Source organism: Eleutherodactylus coqui, chromosome 7 (genome assembly GCF_035609145.1).
Source record: "Eleutherodactylus coqui strain aEleCoq1 chromosome 7, aEleCoq1.hap1, whole genome shotgun sequence".
In the NCBI taxonomy this organism is placed as follows: Eukaryota; Metazoa; Chordata; class Amphibia; order Anura; family Eleutherodactylidae; genus Eleutherodactylus; species Eleutherodactylus coqui.
The window spans coordinates 199,834,350-199,855,840 of record NC_089843.1 but is presented as its reverse complement, the minus strand read 5'-3'; the positions used below and the strand labels follow the sequence as shown (position 1 = coordinate 199,855,840).

At 46.7% G+C, this 21,491-nt stretch overlaps 1 non-coding gene and 1 pseudogene across 1 annotated transcript; both read left to right on the top strand.

Annotated features, from left to right (window-relative positions):
* The first annotated feature begins 7,971 nt into the window (after positions 1-7,971).
* On the top strand, positions 7,972-8,161 carry LOC136573843 (U2 spliceosomal RNA). The gene has a single exon (XR_010786061.1). It is a non-coding gene; the product is annotated as a U2 spliceosomal RNA (small nuclear RNA).
* An 8,226-nt stretch (positions 8,162-16,387) lies between these two features.
* On the top strand, positions 16,388-16,606 carry LOC136573927 (U2 spliceosomal RNA; annotated as a pseudogene).
* Positions 16,607-21,491: the final 4,885 nt, after the last annotated feature.

The window sequence follows — 21,491 nt, the reverse complement described above, 5'->3', positions numbered from 1 at the left end:
TTCCTACAACAGTTTCCAAAAGCAGAAAAACAAAACCGACGAGCAAGAGGTGCAGCGCAGCTGTGGCGGCTGCTGCTACCACCGCCCAAGCACTTTGATTGACACTCAGTCCGTCTGCTCGCAACATTGTATCCACTGAGCAGCTGCGTCTGCCAGAGTGTGCACAGCACAGGTACAACTGGAAGCAAAACAACACACACACACACACACACACCAGTTCATATGGCAGCCGCACTCTATAGTTCGTACCTACCGCTGCGCTAATAGCCAAGTTGGAAACATCGGGCAGGCACAGCGTATCCTGGCAGCCTGCGTCTGTATGCTCCACGTATTCGGGTCATGGGTGTATGTGCAGGGGGCCCGGAGCCCCAGGGGGCCCATAAAGTCTCTCTTCCCCACATTGTAAACCAATGCTATCAATGAAGCTTTATAGTTTGGGGGCCCAGTTCCAGACTTTGTACTGGGGCCCCGCAGCTTCAAGTTACACCTCCGGATCAGGATAATGCTAGGCCATTCCAACCAGCCTGTGTGTGTGACCTGCAGTCGCTGGTAGTCGAAAAGCGGCCGGCCCCGGATGCGCGCTTCAGAGTGGACAGACAGCAGCGGACCCCCAATCACACAGGCCCAAGGCTTGCTATGTAGCACGGAATACCTCATTTGACTGCAGCACTCCACGCGGGCTGAGATATACGCTCCACGTGGGATGGGCAGTATTCGTCCATGAAGATCCAGGCCAACGTTTAGAGATGGAGCAACACTCGGGGAGCAAAGAACTCCAACGAACGGACGTCTACTTTACAAGGATGTATTGCTTTATTCAATGCATTGTCACAGAAACAGTTCAACCGCTCGATTACAGACCGCAGTCAATACAGTAAAGAAAGAAATGTGTCTGTTTAATGTAAACTTGCATGGAGCTCGTTTGTCAGCCACTGACTGAATGCTGCTGCTGCATGTCTAAAACGTGGTCTGACGTTACATGCACCACCAGGGATAAGGCCTTGCCTATAAGCATTCCCCAGCTGGCAAAAACGGAACCTCCCTGCCTATTCCTCACCATGGAAGAACGGAACCTACCTTTTTTTAAAAAAAAGAAAGCCACAGCAGCAGCCAACTCGATTTTGGTAGGCCGCTGTCTCCCCCTTGAGTGCTACATAAAAAATGCACTCCACTAAAAATAACAATGATCCACGAAATAGAGCGTATGGAGAGAATGAGGCTTCTAGATGAGCCGTCAGGCTATGATAAATTGTATCACACCTGGGCGATATGGATAGATGCCCGGAGCTCACCCCTATTTACCAAGTGGTTACAGACAGGGACATGTGAGTAACACGTTTAAACCACAATCGTAAAGAGAAACAACAATTCCGGAGCCCGCCCCCCCCCCTCCTTTTTGTTTTATTTTCTCTTTCTCCCGTGTCATAGATACCTACCCTCCCTTACCACCCCCCCCCTTACCCTCCCCTCATTCCCCTGTTTGTAGACCTTATAAAATATCACAGACAAACATGATATAGTTCAACTCGAAATTGATTTATTAAGTTTCATTGTCAAAGTTATTTTTACATTGCTTTGAGATAAGGCAAAAGTTTCCCCCCCCTCCATGAAACCAATAAAACCTATATTGAATAAAATAAAAATGATGCAGTTACCGGTAGTTCCGCAGCTTCTTGGTGGAAATAAAGACCATCTCCCGTCTCCCAGCTGCAGCAGAGACTGACTGAAATGGCTGCCAAGCCCGGTATTAATGCTTCTAAATTGATGACATCACAATGGAGGGACATCAGCCTGCCATACACCTGGCTCATGACATCACAAAGGAGTGACATCGTCAGCCTTCCAAACACCTGGCTCAATTGCATACAGTATGTATGTATGTATGCATGTATGTGAGTGAGTCTATCTATCTATCTTTATTAATTATGTAGAATATAGATATGGATTATTTCTAAATTACAGATTTTGTAGATATAGATTAAAGATAGATTTAAGATTGTATGTGTGTGTGTATATGTGTGTATATGTGTGTGTGTGTGTGTGTGTGTGTATGTATGTATGTATGTATATATATATATATAATGTATATATGTAAAAAAAATATAAACTATGTATGTATGTATGTATGGCGGGCGGGCAAAAAAGGCCTGCTGTATGTTTTTAAGTTCTTCGGATGACCATGCCGCTCTAATATTCTCCTTACTAGGGTCTACTAATGCTGGCCCAGGGGAAGGCAATAAAGCCCTATGGGGCCGAAGCCAATTTCCCTTATTTTAGGTAAAAAGTTTCCATCCGTCCCCACTGGAAATGCGGCCGGCCGAAGAGATCCCTCCAACCGACCGACCGACTGACGCACCTTCAGAGACAAACTAGTGCTTGCTTCTAGTGTCATCGCCGGCTTAACCATCCTTTGTAGGGAGCTGACGAGTCCTGCAGCAGCAGCAGGCTCTGCAAGCCTAGGATGCGTGAGCACGGTGCAAGAGGAAGGACTGAGGGTGTGAGGCTGGGCGCGGTTGAGAAGGCGTGGGGTGGGGCTATGGAAAGTTTTACTAGCTCTCCCAGCTGCCTGGGTGCATTGTGGGTGCGCCCAGAGTGCTGGCTGAGCGTGTTGCCTCAAGCCTTGGAAGTGGAGTTGGGCGGACCGGGCTACAGGTGAAACCCGTTACGGGTTATCGCTTCTCGGCCTTTTGGCTAAGATCAAGTGTACCTGGTACAGGCGGTCTTAGTCAGGAGGTAACTCGGGTACCCCTCTCCTCTGCCTGGCGGGATCGCCCACTCCGGTGGGCTTCACCCGCCTGCTGCTATTGGGGAGAGGGATTAGTCCCAGGGTAAACGAGTCGCGATCCCCCGGCCTCTTCTGGTCTCCGGGCCAGAGGAGGGCACCCACCTAGTTGGACATCACAAGAGCGGTCTTGTGATAACGACGATTTCTAAAATGGGCGAGGGCCCTCACGACATACCGGCTTATGCGCGGATTAAGAACACGATACGCGTCTCTTTTTTGGACAGTGCGGACACACGTGGCTTGAAGTATGTGGTCGAGGACGTGCTTAAAGGAGCTTTTAACGCGCAGAAACGCGAAATACTAGCGATACAAGATTACCCCAAGCGTCGGATCTATGACGTAACTTTTACCGAAAATGGCATTTTCCGTGACGTAGTGGCAGCGATTCCCGAGAAAAAAGATCCGAGGCTTGAGGGTGTCTTGCTAGTCGAGCACGTCCTTGACATCACTAAACTCGTAGTGATTAAGATGTATTCTCCCTACATTGACGTGAAAGAGGTCGAGGACTTCCTACTACGTTATTTCAAATCTGTCAGATGTATGGGAAAGATAATGAACGAGTTTGGTATTTGGACCTCAAAATGGCGATTCCAGGCCACGTGTGTAAGTGACCCCAGTCGGCCCGGGGGAGTGATCTTACCGCCCGCGCGTTTTAAATTGGGGAAAGTGAATGGCGACCTGTACTTTGCGGGAATGCCCGACTTCTGCAGGATTTGCTCACAATACGGTCACCAAAAAGAAAATTGCACAAGTACATGCAAGAAATGTGGGGGCACAGACCATGAAACGAGTCAATGTAAGAAAGGAAAAGGGTGCTTTTTTTGCGGCGGTGTTGGTCACCTCTACACGTCTTGTCCCCACAGAGCACAGAAAGCGGAGCAGCAAGGGCGGCCCGGACCCGAGGAGCGGCCAGGGCAGCCAGAGAACCGAACAACACCCCCCCAGGGAGAGGAACCTGAGGAGATGGAGGTCTCCAGTGGACCCCCCAAGAAGGACGGTTTGGAGCAGCGGAGCATCAAGCGGAGGGTGAGTGATCGGCGGACAGGCTCTCCCTCCCGGGAAACCGGTGGAGGTAGTAGGGCCAAGGAAGCCGGTCCAGACCCTCCCAAGATGCCCGCTCAAGCGGTGCCTGAGGCGGAGGACCCGGGGGGCACGGCGGCAGCAGCAGCAAACAAAAGGAGGAAAGGCTCGGGCGGAAGGTTATACTCGGAGGTGGTGCAGGGGGGAACTCCGGAGATCCCGGCGGAGCCGGAGGACCCGGAGAAAGTACCCCCTGCGGTGTCATCGCAGAAGGCCCCTCCCCCTCCTCAGCAGGAGGGGGCGGGGGGAGCCACCTCCGAGAGCGGTGGATCAGGAACGAGCCGAGTACCCACCCCGACAGAAGGGGAAGAGATGGAGACGGGAGCTGGCCTGCTAGCCCCCCTGGAGATTCCGGAGGGAATACAGGCAATATGGGATCTCACGCAGATCCCTCTCTCGGGCACCGTAGGGGGTCCACTTAGTGAGGTAGGTTCCTCTCCAGCATCCCCGCTTACGATGGATTCGGATGTGGGGGGGTGCGAGAGTGCCAGCAAGGTCTTTGGTTTGCCCGGAGACTTCTAAGAGAAGACCCTCGTTATCACCTAGTCTCCAATGGCTGCTCTATCGGGACTCACTTTTAATGTCAGAAGCATCGAGAGCCACGTGAGGAGGGTCGCCCTCTTCAGCTATCTGACAATTTTCGCTGCCTCCGTTTTCTTCCTGCAGGAGTGCGGGATCCCGCATAGGGCCCAGTATAAAAAATACCAAGATGACTGGGTACATGGACCGTCGGTCTGGTCCGGCTCTAACGAGACCAGATCGGCGGGGGTCGCCATTCTTTTTAAAGGAAACGTTTTAATTGATACTATTAACGAAATTTTACCAGGCAGAATTTTATTGGTCAAGGCTTTTATTAATGGTATAAAATGGCAGTTTTTAAACTTTTACGGATCAGCAGATAAGAACGAACGTGCAGAAATGCTAGAGATTTTACCCCTTTTTATTAGCGATTCTGATCCTCTTATTTTAGCGGGGGATTTTAATTGCATTTTAAAGGGGGAACGCCGGCTTTCCAGATCAGTAAGTAGAAATTACGACAAGACCTCTGCTATAATAAGCAACGTGATTTTAGACGCCAAACTTACTGACGCTTTTAAAACATGCAACCCCAATGCATCAGAGGAAGCCGGCGTCACCTGGAGCAACAAGATCTGCAGCTCCAGGATAGATTTTATGTTCTGTTCTTATCAAGTACTGCCTTTTAGATGTGATTCTTTTACTAACGTGTTTTCTGATCACAAGCTTTTATATTTTAAAGTTGATACCGTTTTTAAGAGAAAAGCCGGTAAGAATGCCTGGAAATTTAACGTGTCCCTTTTAGAAGATCCGCAGATTTTATCTGATTTTATCACTTTTTATAGAAACTGCAGGCGAGTGAAAGATCCCAACACTCCCACCAGCCAGTGGTGGGAGAAGATGAAACAAAAATTCAAATCATTTTTTATCAAGGTTGGGATCGCCAAGGCCAAAGCAAAACGCACATTTTATTCTAATCTGAACACTCGCCTGCAGACCCTGTATAAGTTCCGTGAACATGATATAGAGGTGGACCACGAGATCATCGAGGTGAAGAAAGAGATCGCCCGGTGCCTGGAGCAGAGAGGAAAAGAGATCATATTCCGTTCGAAAGTGAAACATCTGGAGGAGAACGAGACCTGCTCCAGGTACTTCTTTAAGAAAATACGAGACAAGCGGACAGTCCTCGATGATCTCGGTGGCACCAAGGACATACAGGGTATTTTAAAGAAAGTGTATGAGTTTTATGCGGATCTTTTTAATACAAAAACTATTGACAGTGATTTTATGAACGACTCGTTGAAGGAGATCACTGACGTTTTAGATCCTGGTTCTTGTGAGATTTTACTAAGGGACATCACAGAACAGGAGATTTTAGACACTATTAAAAGTTTTAAACCAGGTAAGGTGCCTGGGCCCGATGGTATACCCATAGAGTTTTATGTCACCTTTTTTGGTATTTTTAAGGATGACCTTTTCTCCCTTTTTACTGAGGTTTTTATGTCGAAAGCCCTCCCGGGGTCCTGGAAGAAGGGTGACGTGTCTCTTTTATACAAGAAAGGAGACAAAACTGATATCAAAAACTGGAGACCGATCACCCTTCTGAACAGTGACTACAAGATAATGGCCAAAATATGCGCAAATAGACTCAAGACCGTAATAAGCAAAGTTGTACACCCCAACCAGGTCTGTGGGGTGCCCGGGAGGAGCATATGGGAGAATCTTAACCTCTTAAAAGATTGTATTAGTGACACAAAGTCCAGGAACGGGAAAATGGCGGTTTTAACTATCGACTTTGAAAAAGCCTTTGACCGTGTGTCACATTTTTATCTTTTTAAGGTTTTAGAGAGAATGGGTATACCGGAAGGTTTTTTATTGTCTTTAAAAGCGTTTTACAACAACTGCACGAGTAGAATTTTAGTCAATGGTTTTAGGACACAGGAAGTGCTTTTAAACTCCGGGGTGAAGCAGGGGTGTCCCTTGTCCCCACTACTTTTTATATGCGCATTAGAGCCTCTTTTATGCACCATACGGCGGGACAAGCAGATCCGTGGGATCCCCCTGCCCGGCGGGCGGGGGATCGAGGCCAAAGTAGTGGGGTACATGGACGATGTGACAATTCTTGGAAGGGACACCCTGTCGATCCAGAGAGCAACCAGACAAATAGAGTTTTATTGCTGCGCCTCGGGTTTTAAGGTAAATTTTAACAAAAGCAGTATTTTAAATATCGGGGACCTGCCATTGTCAGATGTCCCCATTCCTGTGTCCGACTCGGTGCAGATTTTAGGTGTCTCCTTCAACGAGGACAACAGAGGTCTTAACAGCTGGGACTTGGTGGCACAAAAGATAAACAAGAAAATATGTATGTGGAATATGAGAAGGTTGACCATGCAGGGGAGGGTTTTAATCATAAAAATGGTGATTTTACCGATTTTATTGTATTTAAGCCTAGTGTTCCCCCCTCCTGGTAGAGTTTTTAACAAAATCGTAAAAGCTGTTTTTACCTTCTTCTGGAGCTCCAAAATGGAAAAACTAAAAAGAGAAATAGTAATGAAGCCAAAAATAATGGGCGGTAAAGACTTCCCCGATATAAAAGCCTTTTTATACATAAAGTATTTTAGCATGTGCCTAGGCGCACTTTTTAAAAACCACGCATGGTCTTACTTTTTACGCTACAACACAGGTTATTTTATGAGGCGGAACGGATGGTTCAAAACGGTTTTAAACTCCCCTTATTCTTTTAATCTGTCCAAAGACTATGCGATTTTAGAGAAAATTGTGGTTTTATACGATTTTACTGGAAAAAGTGCACAGGTTTTAATAAATTCTAAACTAATGATAAAGAGTTTTAAGGAAAGTGGTTTTTATGTTCAAGTCAGCAATTTTAATGAGCGCAAAACAAAAGAAACGTGGAGACTAGTTAATAATCATATTTTTAACCCACAGAAGGATCTGGCCTGGAGCTGCATACACGACTGTCTTCCATGCCGGGCATTCCAGCATCGTAGAGGACTGACCAACACCGCCGCATGCCCAAGACCCGGGTGTACAGAAGAAGAGTCAACGCAGCACCTGATATGGACTTGCTTTTTAACAAAGAGGATATGGACTCAGTTTTTACCGTTGCTTAAGAAAATAACAAGACTAAAAAAACTAACACTGGAAGGAATACTATATGGATGTCTGGAATGCCCCACACGGACTGAGAGAATTATGGCATGGAAGATGGTCAACTCGGTGAAGGCAGCTCTGTGGAAATCCAGAAATATTTTAGTTTTTAAGCACGAGGTTTTATCGGTTAAAGATATTTTATCCATTGCTCTTAACGAATTATATGAATATTATATTGTAGACAGGAAAAACTTTCCTATTTTATCGAGAAAATGGCTGATCGGGGAATGGAGCTCCATCATATAGTGCCACCAAGTGCCCTTTTATGTGATTTTAATGTGGATTTTTAACAACATGTAAATATATGTAGACAAGTTTTAAAATGTTTTATATGGTATGTTTTAATATGTTGTACAATGTGTTTTAATGTACTATATGAGCATTTTTACTATGTCTGGAAATTTGTTGTTAAAATAAAAATACCCTTCGGGGTTTGTCAACTTAAAAAAAAAAAAATCTGTTCTTATCAGTTTAATATCTGATACGTCCCCTATCTGGGGACCATATATTAAATGGATTTTTAGAACAGGGAGCTGGAAAAAGAGCTTGCTCTGTCCACTCCACGCATTGACCTGGTATTGCAGTACCTCCAGGACCGGTGCACCCCCTTTCCTACAACAGTTTCCAAAAGCAGAAAAACAAAACCGACGAGCAAGAGGTGCAGCGCAGCTGTGGCGGCTGCTGCTACCACCGCCCAAGCACTTTGATTGACACTCAGCCCGTCTGCTCACAACATTGTATCCACTGAGCAGCTGCGTCTGCCAGAGTGTGCACAGCACAGGTACAACTGGAAGCAAAACCACACACACACACACACACACCAGTTCATATGGCAGCCGCACTCTATAGTTCGTACCTACCGCTGCGCTAATAGCCAAGTTGGAAACATCGGGCAGGCACAGCGTATCCTGGCAGCCTGCGTCTGTATGCTCAGCGTATTCGGGTCATGGGTGTATGTGCTGGGGGCCCGGAGCCCCAGGGGGCCCATAAAGTCTCTCTTCCCCACATTGTAAACCAATGCTATCAATGAAGCTTTATAGTTTGGGGGCCCAGTTCCAGACTTTGTACTCGGGCCCCGCAGCTTCAAGTTACACCTCCAGATCAGGATAATGCTAGGCCATTCCAACCAGCCTGTGTGTGTGACCTGCAGTCGCTGGTAGTCGAAAAGCGGCCGGCCCCGGATGCGCGCTTCAGAGTGGACAGACAGCAGCGGACCCCCAATCACACAGGCCCAAGGCTTGCTATGTAGCACGGAATACCTCATTTGACTGCAGCACTCCACGCGGGCTGAGATATACGCTCCACGTGGGATGGGCAGTATTCGTCCATGAAGATCCAGGCCAACGTTTAGAGATGGAGCAACACTCGGGGAGCAAAGAACTCCAACGAACGGACGTCTACTTTACAAGGATGTATTGCTTTATTCAATGCATTGTCACAGAAACAGTTCAACCGCTCGATTACAGACCGCAGTCAATACAGTAAAGAAAGAAATGTGTCTGTTTAATGTAAACTTGCATGGAGCTCGTTTGTCAGCCACTGACTGAATGCTGCTGCTGCATGTCTAAAACGTGGTCTGACGTTACATGCACCACCAGGGATAAGGCCTTGCCTATAAGCATTCCCCAGCTGGCAAAAACGGAACCTCCCTGCCTATTCCTCACCATGGAAGAACGGAACCTACCTTTTTTTAAAAAAAAGAAAGCCACAGCAGCAGCCAACTCGATTTTGGTAGGCCGCTGTCTCCCCCTTGTGTGCTGCATAAAAAATGCACTCCACTAAAAATAACAATGATCCACGAAATAGAGCGTATGGAGAGAATGAGGCTTCTAGATGAGCCGTCAGGCTATGATAAATTGTATCACACCTGGGCGATATGGATAGATGCCCGGAGCTCACCCCTATTTACCAAGTGGTTACAGACAGGGACATGTGAGTAACACGTTTAAACCACAATCGTAAAGAGAAACAACAATTCCGGAGCCCGCCCCCCCCCCTCCTTTTTGTTTTATTTTCTCTTTCTCCCGTGTCATAGATACCTACCCTCCCTTACCACTCCCCCCCCCCTTACCCTCCCCTCATTCCCCTGTTTGTAGACCTTATAAAATATCACAGACAAACATGATATAGTTCAACTCGAAATTGATTTATTAAGTTTCATTGTCAAAGTTATTTTTACATTGCTTTGAGATAAGGCAAAAGTTTCCCCCCCCCCTCCATGAAACCAATAAAACCTATATTGAATAAAATAAAAATGATGCAGTTACCGGTAGTTCCGCAGCTTCTTGGTGGAAATAAAGACCATCTCCCGTCTCCCAGCTGCAGCAGAGACTGACTGAAATGGCTGCCAAGCCCGGTATTAATGCTTCTAAATTGATGACATCACAATGGAGGGACATCAGCCTGCCATACACCTGGCTCATGACATCACAAAGGAGTGACATCGTCAGCCTTCCAAACACCTGGCTCAATTGCATACAGTATGTATGTATGTATGTATGTATGTATGTATGTGAGTGAGTCTATCTATCTATCTTTATTAATTATGTAGAATATAGATATGGATTATTTCTAAATTACAGATTTTGTAGATATAGATTAAAGATAGATTTAAGATTGTATGTGTGTGTGTATATGTGTGTATATGTGTGTATATGTGTGTGTGTGTATGTATGTATGTATGTATATATATATATATAATGTATATATGTAAAAAAAATATAAAGTATGTATGTATGTATGTATGTATGTATGGCGGGCGGGCAAAAAAGGCCTGCTGTATGTTTTTAAGTTCTTCGGATGACCATGCCGCTCTAATATTCTCCTTACTAGGGTCTACTAATGCTGGCCCAGGGGAAGGCAATAAAGCCCTATGGGGCCGAAGCCAATTTCCCTTATTTTAGGTAAAAAGTTTCCATCCGTCCCCACTGGAAATGCGGCCGGCCGAAGAGATCCCTCCAACCGACCGACCGACGCACCTTCAGAGACAAACTAGTGCTTGCTTCTAGTGTCATCGCCGGCTTAACCATCCTTTGTAGGGAGCTGACGAGTCCTGCAGCAGCAGCAGGCTCTGCAAGCCTAGGATGCGTGAGCACGGTGCAAGAGGAAGGACTGAGGGTGTGAGGCTGGGCGCGGTTGAGAAGGCGTGGGGCGGGGCTATGGAAAGTTTTACTAGCTCTCCCAGCTGCCTGGGTGCATTGTGGGTGCGCCCAGAGTGCTGGCTGAGCGTGTTGCCTCAAGCCTTGGAAGTGGAGTTGGGCGGAGCGGGCTACAGGTGAAACCCGTTACGGGTTATCGCTTCTCGGCCTATTGGCTAAGTTCAAGTGCACTTGTGCAGGAGAGCTTAGCCGGAGGGTATCCCAGGTACCCCTCTCCTCGGCCTGGCGGGATCGCCCACTTCGGTGGGCTAAACCCGCCTGCTGCTATTGGGGAGAGGGCCTAGTCCTAGGGATAACGAGTTGCGATCCCCCTTGCCCGCTTGACCTTGTGTCAAGGTGTGGAAAAATTACAACAGCGGTGTTGTAAGGCGCTTTAACAGGAGTCATGGGTGCGGACCCAGACTCAATACCGGCATACGCCCGGATATTAAACACCATTCGAGTTATTTTTACCGATGAAGCGGCGGGTACACGTGGCCTGCGTTATGTGGTGGAGGACGTGCTCATGGGAGTATTCAATATACAAAAGCGAGAAATACTGGCAATACAGGACTACCCCAAGCGTAGGACTTATGATGTTACCTTTACCCAGAAAGGTATTTTCCATGATTTGATCAATGCTATTCCTACCAAACAAGATCCACGGCTTGAGGGTGTCCAGTTGGTGGAGCACGTCCTAGATGTGACCAAGCTCATAGTGATTAAGATGTATTCTCCCTATGCTGACCAGAAAGAAGTGGAAGCTTTCCTGAGTGGCTATTTTAAATCGGTCAAGTGTATGGGAAAGATTATGAATGAGCTTGGTATTTGGACATCTAAATGGAGATTTCAGGTCACGTGTATTAAAGACCCTGGGTGCCCAGGGGGTCTGAAATTACCGCCCGCTCGTTTTAAACTGGGTAACGTGAGTGGCGACCTCTATTTTGCGGGAATGCCAGCCTACTGCCGCAACTGTAGAAAATATGGCCATGAGAAAGACAGTTGCGGCGTCACCTGCAGGAATTGTGGTGGCTCAGAGCATGAGACCAACCAGTGTCCTATGGCAAAAAAATGCGATCTATGCGGCAGAGTTGGTCATCTTTCTTTTGAGTGTCGCCATAGGGCACGAAATACGGAGCAGCGAGGGCAGCCAAGGAAACCAGAAGACCAAACCGCACCCCCCCAAGGAGAGGAACCGGAGGATATGGATACCACCAGCAGACCCCCCCAAAACGAGGAAGGTAAAGCAAAAGAGCAGCGGCGTAGCAAGAGGAGGGCTGCAGATCGGCCGATGGACTCCCAACCCCAGGAGCCTGGGTCAGAGGGGAGGCCAAATGAAGCCGGTCCTAACCCGCAGGAGACGCCGGCTGCGGAGGTACCCGAGGCAGAAGACCCCGGGGGAGACGCAGCGGCAACAAAAAGGCGGAAAGGCTCAAAGGCCACCCTGTACTCGGAGGTGGTACGGGGGGGACCTAAGGAAGTAACTGCTGACGCAGGGAAACCCGACGGTCCCCCTAAGGTGCCATCCACCAGTGCCCCTCCCCCTCCCAGCCAGGTGGGGGACCCAAGGGCAACCTCCGAGGTGGTGGCCAGGAGCCAAGTACCCACCCCTGCAAAGGGGAAACGAGAGCAGCAGGAGGCCGACTTGCCGACCCCCGGGGTTGAGACGCTCCCCATGTCGTCCATCTGGGACTTATCAGACATTCCTGCCTCGGGTGCCCTGGGGGGTCAGCTGAGTGATGGGAGTTCCTCTCCAGCATCATCGTTGTTCACCGTGGATTCGGATGCGGGGGGGTATGAGAGCTCCAGCGGGGTCTCTGGTTTAGCCGGAGAGTGTGGGTTTTAAGTTGAACACCGCGGGTGTGTACACCACCATCCCTTCACACACTCAATGATGGCGGACCTTTCATGTCTCACTTTTAATGTAAGAAGCCTCGAGAGTAAAGTGAGACGGGCTGCCCTGTTTAACTACCTCACCAGTTTTGCTGCTTCCGTTTTTTTCCTGCAGGAATGCGGCATCCCGCACAAATCCCAATATAAAAAGTATGAGAAGGATTGGGTACATGGGCCATCAGTCTGGTCTGGATCTAACGAGTCCAGATCAGCAGGGGTCGCCATTCTTTTTAAAGGGAACGTTTTTATTGAAAATTTTTATGAAATTTTACCAGGCAGAATTTTATTGGTCAGAGCTTTTATCAACGGTATTAAATGTCAGTTTTTAAATTTTTATGGTTCTCCAGAAAAGAAGGTGAGAGCAGAAATGTTGGAGATTTTACCCCTTTTTATTAACGATTCTTATTCCCTTATTTTAGCTGGTGATTTTAATTGTGTTTTAAGGGGGGAACGCCGGTTCTCTAACTCCGTAAGCAGGAACTATGACAAAACCTCAAATATGCTGAAGAACATCGTAACAGATCACCTGCTTACGGATGTTTTTAAAACATGCAACCCGCTTTTACCTGAAGAGGCCGGCGTGACCTGGAGCAACACCACCTGCAGCTCCAGGATTGATTTTATCTTCTGCTCTCACCAGGTACAACCTTTTAGATCTGATGTTTTTAATAATACCTTCTCTGACCACAAGGTTTTATTTTTTAAAGCAAACCTTGGAGCAAGAAGGAGAACCAGAAATGCCTGGAAGATGAACGTGTCCCTTCTACAAGATCCGCAGGTTTTATCGGATTTTATTACCTTTTTTAAAGAGTGCAGACGGGTAAGAGATCCCAACATTCCCACCAGCCAGTGGTGGGAAAAAATGAAAATCAAGATTAAGGACTATTTTATCAGGGTTGGGATCTCCAAAGCCAAGGAGAAACGGGATTTTTATTCTGATTTAAACACCCGTCTGCAGACCCTGTACAAGATGAGAGAGCATGATATTGATGTGACGAAAGAAGTTTTAGATATAAAAAAAGATATCGCCAAATGCCTGGAGCAGAAGGGCAAAGAAATTATTTTCCGTTCCCGAGTTAAACACCTTGAGGAGAACGAGACCTGCTCCAGGTATTTTTTTAAGAAAGTTACTGACAAAAAATGCGTTTTAAATAACCTTGATGGAGTCACAGACGTACAGGGTCTTTTAGGAAAGGTACATGGTTTTTATGCGGATCTTTTTAACACTAAAAGTGTGGATATAAGTTTTATGGAGGACTCATTAGAGGAGATCACGGATGTTTTAGATCCTGTCTCACAGAGTTTTTTATTGCGGGATATCTCGGAGCAGGAAATTTTAGATACCATCCGTAGTTTTAAACCAGGCAAGGTGCCTGGTCCGGACGGTATACCCATCGAGTTTTATATCACGTTTTATGGAATTTTAAAAGAGGATTTTTATTCTCTTTTTACAGAAGTTTTTAATTCCAAGAGCCTCCCAGGGTCATGGCGGAAGGGTGAGGTGTCTCTATTATACAAAAAAGGTGACAAGACAGATATCAGGAACTGGAGACCCATCACCCTTCTAAATGCCGATTACAAGATCATGGCTAAAATATGCGCCAACAGACTCAAAAATATAATACACAAGATCATACATCCAAATCAAGTCTGTGGCGTCCCTGGGAGGGCCATACATGATAATTTAAACCTTTTAAAAGACTGTATTAGCGACACCAAGTCAAGGCATGGTAAAACTGCCATTTTATCCATAGACTTTGAGAAGGCCTTTGACAGAGTGTCGCATTTTTATCTTTTTAAGGTTTTAGAGAAGATGGGTATACCAGAAGGCTTTTTATTGTCCCTAAGAGCCTTTTATGAAAACTGCACGAGTAAGATTTTAGTCAACGGTTTTAAGACGCAGGATGTCCTTTTAAAATCCGGGGTGAAGCAGGGGTGTCCCTTGTCCCCACTACTTTTTATCTGTGCATTGGAGCCTCTTTTATGTGTAATACGAGCCGATAAGCAGATCAGAGGAACCCCCCTTCCGGGTGGGGGGGGTATTGAGGCTAAAGTAGTGGGGTACATGGATGATGTCGCGGTGCTCTGCAGGGACACCCTCTCAATTCAAAAAACCATGAAACAAATTCAGTATTTCTGCTGCTCCTCCGGTTTTAAAGTGAATTTTAGTAAAAGCAACATTTTAAACATTGGAGATATGCTTTTAACGGACATTCCTGTACCAGTTTCTGATTCCGTGCAGATTTTAGGGGTCTCCTTTAATGAGTCCAACAACGGTTTTACCAGTTGGGACTTGGTGGCACAAAAAATAAACAAAAAGTTATGTATGTGGAGCATGCGGCAGCTGACGCTGGAGGGGAAGGTTTTAATAACAAAGATGATTATCTTACCTATTTTATTGTATCTTAGTCTGGTGTTTCCCCCTCCAGACCGGCTGCTAAAGAAGATCACAAAGGCATGCTTCACCTTCTTATGGAACTCCAAAATGGAAAAGCTTAGGAGAGAGATAGTTTTAAAACCCAAACCTATGGGGGGGAAGGATTTCCCTGATTTTAAGGCTTTTCTTTTAACTAAGTATTTTAGCATGTGTCTTAACGCTGTTTTTAAAAATCACTTTTGGTCATATTTTATCCGCTACAACACAGGTTATTTTATGCGCAGAAATGGGTGGTTTTCCACAGTCTTAAATTCCCCCTATTCTTTTAACCTGCCGGATGAGTATCGAATTTTAGGAAAAATTGTGATTTTATATAATTTTAGCGGGAAGACGGTGCAATACCTTTTAAATAGTAAGAAAGTATACAAAGATTTTAAGGAAAGTGGTTTTATGGCTCCTGCAAGTAATTTTAATGAAGAGAGAACAAAAGAAATATGGAAAATGGTAAATGACAACTCTCTTTTTAACCCACAGAAGGACCTTGCCTGGAGCTGCGTTCACGAGTGTCTTCCATGCCGGGCATTCCAGCATCGAAGAGGGCTGACCAACTCTGCCGCCTGCCCAAGACCAGGATGCCAAGAAGAAGAGACCGTGCAACATCTGATGTGGACTTGTTTTTTTACTAAAATCATATGGACTAAAATAAGCCCTCTTCTACACAAAATCACCCGGAACAAAGGAATAAAGATGGAGACCATGCTATATGGATGTCTGGAGTGCCCCACGCGGACCGAGAAGATAATGGCATGGAAGATTATCAACTGCGTGAAGGCAGCTCTATGGAAGGCCCGGAATATTTTATTATTCAAACATGAGGTTTTATCGGTGCAGGATGTTTTATCTATTTGTCTTAGCGAGATGTACGATTATTTTATAATAGATAAGAAAAACTTTCCTATTTTATCCAGAAAATGGCTTTTAAGGGAATGGAGTTCCATATTGTGATGCCACCAAGTGCCCATTTTATATGTTTGTATTTGTATTTTTAAAGAGTTTTTGTTTTTTAGAACATTTTAGGTTTTAAAATGTTCTTAATTAGAGATGAGCGAACGTACTCCGATAGGCACTACTCGTCCGAGTAATGTGCCTTATCCGAGTACCTCCCCGCTCGTGCTGAAAGGTTCGGGAGCTGCCGCTGCTGACAGGTGAGTCGCAGCGGGGAGCGGGGCAGAACGGGCGGGAGAGAAGGAGAGAAAGATCTCCCCTCCGTTCCTTCCCGCTCTCCCCTGCAGCTCCCCGCTCCGTGCCGGCACCCGAACCTTTCAGCACGAGCGGGGAGGTACTCGGATAAGGCACATTACTCGGACGAGTAGTGCCTATCCGAGTACGTTCGCTCATCTCTATTCTTAATATGTTACAAAATTGTAAAACTCTTTTTGTGTTAATAAAGTCACCCCACTAGATGGAGATGTTAACTTAAAAAAAAAAAAAAAATCTGTTCTTATCAGTTTAATATCTGATACGTCCCCTATCTGGGGACCATATATTAAATGGATTTTTAGAACAGGGAGCTGGAAAAAGAGCTTGCTCTGTCCACTCCACGCATTGACCTGGTATTGCAGTACCTCCAGGACCGGTGCACCCCCTTTCCTACAACAGTTTCCAAAAGCAGAAAAACAAAACCGACGAGCAAGAGGTGCAGCGCAGCTGGTGCGGCTGCTGCTACCACCGCCCAAGCACTTTGATTGACACTCAGTCCGTCTGCTCGCAACATTGTATCCACTGAGCAGCTGCGTCTGCCAGAGTGTGCACAGCACAGGTACAACTGGAAGCAAAACAACACACACACACACACACCAGTTCATATGGCAGCCGCACTCTATAGTTCGTACCTACCGCTGCGCTAATAGCCAAGTTGGAAACATCGGGCAGGCACAGCGTATCCTTGCAGCCTGCGTCTGTATGCTCCACGTATTCGGGTCATGGGTGTATGTGCAGAGGGCCCGGAGCCCCAGGGGGCCCATAAAGTCTCTCTTCCCCACATTGTAAACCAATGCTATCAATGAAGCTTTATAGTTTGGGGGCCCAGTTCCAGACTTTGTACTGGGGCCCCGCAGCTTCAAGTTACACCTCCGGATCAGGATAATGCTAGGCCATTCCAACCAGCCTGTGTGTGTGACCTGCAGTCGCTGGTAGTCGAAAAGCGGCCGGCCCCGGATGCGCGCTTCAGAGTGGACAGACAGCAGCGGACCCCCAATCACACAGGCCCAAGGCTTGCTATGTAGCACGGAATACCTCATTTGACTGCAGCACTCCACGCGGGCTGAGATATACGCTCCACGTGGGATGGGCAGTATTCATCCCTGAAGATCCAGGCCAACGTTTAGAGATGGAGCAACACTCGGGGAGCAAAGAACTCCAACGAACGGACGTCTACTTTACAAGGATGTATTGCTTTATTCAATGCATTGTCACAGAAACAGTTCAACCGCTCGATTACAGACCGCAGTCAATACAGTAAAGAAAGAAATGTGTCTGTTTAATGTAAACTTGCATGGAGCTCGTTTGTCAGCCACTGACTGAATGCTGCTGCTGCATGTCTAAAACGTGGTCTGACGTTACATGCACCACCAGGGATAAGGCCTTGCCTATAAGCATTCCCCAGCTGGCAAAAACGGAACCTCCCTGCCTATTCCTCACCATGGAAGAACGGAACCTACCTTTTTTTTAAAAAAAAGAAAGCCACAGCAGCAGCCAACTCGATTTTGGTAGGCCGCTGTCTCCCCCTTGTGTGCTGCATAAAAAATGCACTCCACTAAAAATAACAATGATCCACGAAATAGAGCGTATGGAGAGAATGAGGCTTCTAGATGAGCCGTCAGGCTATGATAAATTGTATCACACCTGGGCGATATGGATAGATGCCCGGAGCTCACCCCTATTTACCAAGTGGTTACAGACAGGGACATGTGAGTAACACGTTTAAACCACAATCGTAAAGAGAAACAACAATTCCGGAGCCCGCCCCCCCCCCCCCCTTTTTGTTTTATTTTCTCTTTCTCCCGTGTCATAGATACCTACCCTCCCTTACCACTCCCCCCCCTTACCCTCCCCTCATTCCCCTGTTTGTAGACCTTATAAAATATCACAGACAAACATGATATAGTTCAACTCGAAATTGATTTATTAAGTTTCATTGTCAAAGTTATTTTTACATTGCTTTGAGATAAGGCAAAAGTTTCCCCCCCCTCCATGAAACCAATAAAACCTATATTGAATAAAATAAAAATGATGCAGTTACCGGTAGTTCCGCAGCTTCTTGGTGGAAATAAAGACCATCTCCCGTCTCCCAGCTGCAGCAGAGACTGACTGAAATGGCTGCCAAGCCCGGTATTAATGCTTCTAAATTGATGACATCACAATGGAGGGACATCAGCCTGCCATACACCTGGCTCATGACATCACAAAGGAGTGACATCGTCAGCCTTCCAAACACCTGGCTCAATTGCATACAGTATGTATGTATGTATGCATGTATGTGAGTGAGTCTATCTATCTATCTTTATTAATTATGTAGAATATAGATATGGATTATTTCTAAATTACAGATTTTGTAGATATAGATTAAAGATAGATTTAAGATTGTATGTGTGTGTGTATATGTGTGTATATGTGTGTGTGTGTGTGTGTGTGTGTGTGTGTGTGTGTGTGTGTATGTATGTATGTATATATATATATATATATATAATGTATATATGTAAAAAAAATATAAAGTATGTATGTATGTATGTATGTATGTATGGCGGGCGGGCAAAAAAGGCCTGCTGTATGTTTTTAAGTTCTTCGGATGACCATGCCGCTCTAATATTCTCCTTACTAGGGTCTACTAATGCTGGCCCAGGGGAAGGCAATAAAGCCCTATGGGGCCGAAGCCAATTTCCCTTATTTTAGGTAAAAAGTTTCCATCCGTCCCCACTGGAAATGCGGCCGGCCGAAGAGATCCCTCCAACCGACCGACCGACGCACCTTCAGAGACAAACTAGTGCTTGCTTCTAGTGTCATCGCCGGCTTAACCATCCTTTGTAGGGAGCTGACGAGTCCTGCAGCAGCAGCAGGCTCTGCAAGCCTAGGATGCGTGAGCACGGTGCAAGAGGAAGGACTGAGGGTGTGAGGCTGGGCGCGGTTGAGAAGGCGTGGGGCGGGGCTATGGAAAGTTTTACTAGCTCTCCCAGCTGCCTGGGTGCATTGTGGGTGCGCCCAGAGTGCTGGCTGAGCGTGTTGCCTCAAGCCTTGGAAGTGGAGTTGGGCGGACCGGGCTACAGGTGAAACCCGTTACGGGTTATCGCTTCTCGGCCTTTTGGCTAAGCTCAAGTGTAAGCTTGGGCTTGGTCAGGGGTGCGAGTGTCCTGGGTGGACCCAGCGACTTTTGCCTAGTGCAAATCTTTTCTGTGGTTCGTGGACCGACAGTTTCTATCTCAGGATGTTTGGACTGAAGAACTCTATCCGTCTGGATGTTGACCCGAACGACTCAAGCAGGAACAGCCTGGTTTACCTCGTCAGAGATATTCTACAGGAGAAAGCTGGAATTATGAAAGATCAATTCTTCAGCATACAAGACTTCCCCCGACAAGGTACCTATGACGTTACTTTTGTTGATGAGTACTCCTGCCTTAATGCCTTTGAGTGGCTGCGCAATCACCACAATGAGGATTACCTGCAAGGGGTGAAGGTAACACCGCTGTTTGGCATTTGTGAAAAACCCTTGATTGTCCATGTGTACAACCCATTCACAGATGTCCAACTGATTATCAGCTTTCTGAAGCGGCATTGTGAACAGGTGAGAGGAGGTGAGAGGCAGCAGAATGTACTGGGAATATTTAACTGCAAGTACAAATTTTATGTTAAATTCCGGATGAGTACAAGCAGTATTGGTGGCGTGAAGCACCCACCTGCAAATTTTTCAATTGCCGGCAACAGGGGGTATCTGTCATACCCTGGGCAACCCAGATACTGCTGCAACTGCTGTGAATTTGGGCATGTGAGCTCTGAATGTACCAAGGGGCAGGTGTGCAAAAACTGCCAAGGCACTGGACATCATTCGGGCAGTTGCCCCAAGCCTAAGGCATGTGACCTCTGTGGCTCTTATGAGCATATGTACAAAGACTGCAGGGGAACCAGGCTGTTTGCTGAGGAGAGCACAAGTGCTGGAAGGAGGGAGGAGAAAGAGCAGAGGCCATCTTTTGCTGAGGTGGTGGCTGGAAAGAGAGAGGAGAAGGAGCAGAGGGCTGCAACTGCAGAGGAGGTGGCTGGAAGGAGGCTGGAGAAAAAGGAACAGAGGGCAGCAACTGCAGAGGAGGTGGCTGGAAGGAGGCAGGAGAAGAAAGAGCAGAGGGCAGCAACTGCAGAGGAGGTGGCTGGAAGGAGGCAGGAGAAGAAAGAGCAGAGGGCTGCAACTGCAGAGGAGGTGGCTGGAGAAGGCCCGAGCATAAAGAGGAAGATAGGAGTTAAAAAGGCAGCACCTGTGGAAACCAAGGATGTCCCTACTGTGGCTGAGACCCAGGTGTCTGAGGCAATAAGACACCTGGAGGAGGTGATTGAGAGCGTGGGGAGCCCCACCCATCCCTCTGACCCTGCTAATATTGGCCAGTTTTCCTCACCTGAATGTTCTGCTGATTCATCTCCAGGGACCGCTTTGTGTAAAAGGGAGGGTGGTGGGTACAGCACAAGCGAGGAGGAGTTCACAGAGGTGGCAGAAGATAGAAAAAAGAAAAGAAAGTATACGAGGAAAAAGGTGGAAGAGATGGAAACCAGCAACCCGCTGGAGGAGGTGGAGGAAGACAGTGAAGGTTCTGTGGGCAGTGATGCAGATGTATAGATAAGGCATTACATGGGGCAAAGACTTGCTCTGATGTTTTAACATGTGCAAAGTGTAAGGTCTGCTGTAATGGGGTTTGTGATTCTATCCCAGAATGTGCGGGTGTTTAAAAACAAGGCCCGGAGAACTGCAATACTGGATCTACTGAAAGAGGAGAAAGCACAAGTGATCTGCTTGCAGGAGTGTGGGATTGTGGGAGGGTTAAGGGAGGATGAGTGGCCTTATGGAAAAGCTGTCTGGTCGGGGAGTGCCCAGAACAAAAATGATGGTGTTGGCATTCTGGTTAAGGGAGGTGGGGTGGAGCTAGAAAGCTATATGATTATTGAAGAGGGTAGATGTCTGTCCGCTGTTATGACCTACAGGGGCAGCAGGTTTTTGCTGGTTAATGTTTATGCGCCAAATGACAAAAATGAAAGAAAATTGCTGTTTGAAAAAATGAAATTTTTTGTTCAAGGTAGAATGCCGGTCGTTATGATTGGTGACATGAATTGTGACCTTAACAAAAAAGCCTTTGATATTTCCGGTAAAACCCTGTCCGAGATAACAAGTGATTTTCATATGCAGGATATGCAAGTTTTGTGTAATATTAATCCTAAGTTAAATAAGTATCACTCGGACAGAGGGGGGATCCATTCTTGTTTGGATTATTGTTTTATT